The sequence below is a fragment of the Belonocnema kinseyi genome, chromosome 5, assembly GCF_010883055.1.
Source record: "Belonocnema kinseyi isolate 2016_QV_RU_SX_M_011 chromosome 5, B_treatae_v1, whole genome shotgun sequence".
NCBI lineage: Eukaryota > Metazoa > Arthropoda > Insecta > Hymenoptera > Cynipidae > Belonocnema > Belonocnema kinseyi.
The window spans coordinates 68,142,236-68,143,733 of record NC_046661.1 but is presented as its reverse complement, the minus strand read 5'-3'; positions in this window follow the sequence as shown (position 1 = coordinate 68,143,733).

Below are 1,498 nucleotides of genomic sequence, written 5' to 3'. Positions count from 1 at the left end.
TTAAACATATTTGATGCTCTTTGGATGTTTTCGTAGTTTATAAAATCCACGTAAGAATTTTTAAATATTCCACTATACATACAATAATAATTTTGATTTTTTTAAAATTCGAAACGAAATTATTCAAACAAAGTTCACTTGTTTAAATCATTGAAAACGAATGAACTAATGTTGGAAAATATTCCGCTGAACCAATAGTGGTAATTTTTAGGGGAAAAGCGAATTTTCAAACAAAAATTATTCAAACAAATTACGTCTGTTTAAACAATTACAAATTTATAAAGCAATGTTATTAAAAATTCCACTAGACTAACATTATTAATTTTAAAGAGAGAGGGGGGCAAATTTTAGAATTTTTTTGTAAATTTTATTTGTTTAAATAATTGATAATTAAGTAACCAATGAGAATAAATATGTCACTATACTCTGCTTAGCGAGAGAATGATCGACAGGAACGACGAATTTTCGTCCAGTTCCCGCGAACTGTCATTAAGGTAGGTCTATCAAGCTAGCACCTCCACAAACGAAATTCCCAAATTTCTTAATGTCAGAATTTTGGGTTTTTTTGGACTTTTTTTGGGCTGTATTGCCGATTTTTGGGCTCCGCTACTTTTTGTGAAAATTCAAATTTTGAGTGGAGGTGCTGACTTGAATCAAGCCAGCACCTCCACTATATAAAAATTGAAAGAAAAAAAAATTATACGCGTCAGAATTTTGGGCTTTTTTTGGGCTCTTGAACGCACTAACAACCAATTTCCAAAAACCATCCCTACAAAATATAAAACCACCCCCTATGTAATAAATCAAATTCGGAAAAAACAGAAAACACCAGAATTTTGGGCTTATTTTGGGCTCTGAAATGCATGAAAAAAAATCAAAAAACTACCCCCATTTTCAAAAACCACATCCTTCCAAAAAATAAAATTTGCAAAATCCAAAATGCACTAGATTTTTGGCTCATTTTAAAGTCTCAAATGCACTCAAAATTATATTACAAAAACCACCCCTGTGTAAAAAAAACGTCAACCTAATAATAAAAACTTAAACCTTGATGTTGGCATTATTGAACAGCCCAAAAATCAGAGACTCCATTTGAACCGTAAAATTCGAAAAATATCAGAGACTATAGTAACACTGTAATATTCCGAAAATGATTGGTTTACACAAAATTATGTTTGATTGTTAAAAAGGGACTGTTTTTTAACGTCAAGTGTTGGGGACCAAAAATCGGAGAAGGTATTTTTAAGAAGCCCAATAATCATAAACTCTACTGACACTGGAAAATTCTCAAAAATATTAATTTTTGACAAAGTCATACATACATGATAGAGAAGGGTTGGTTTTATAAGTTAAGGGTTGAAGCCCAAAAATCGGAGTGGATATTTTGGAGGAGCCAAAAAATCAGAGACACTACTGACAGTGGAAAATTCTTCAAAAATATTAATTTTTGACAAAGTCATATGTATGTTGTAGAGAAGGGTTGATTTTATACGTTAAG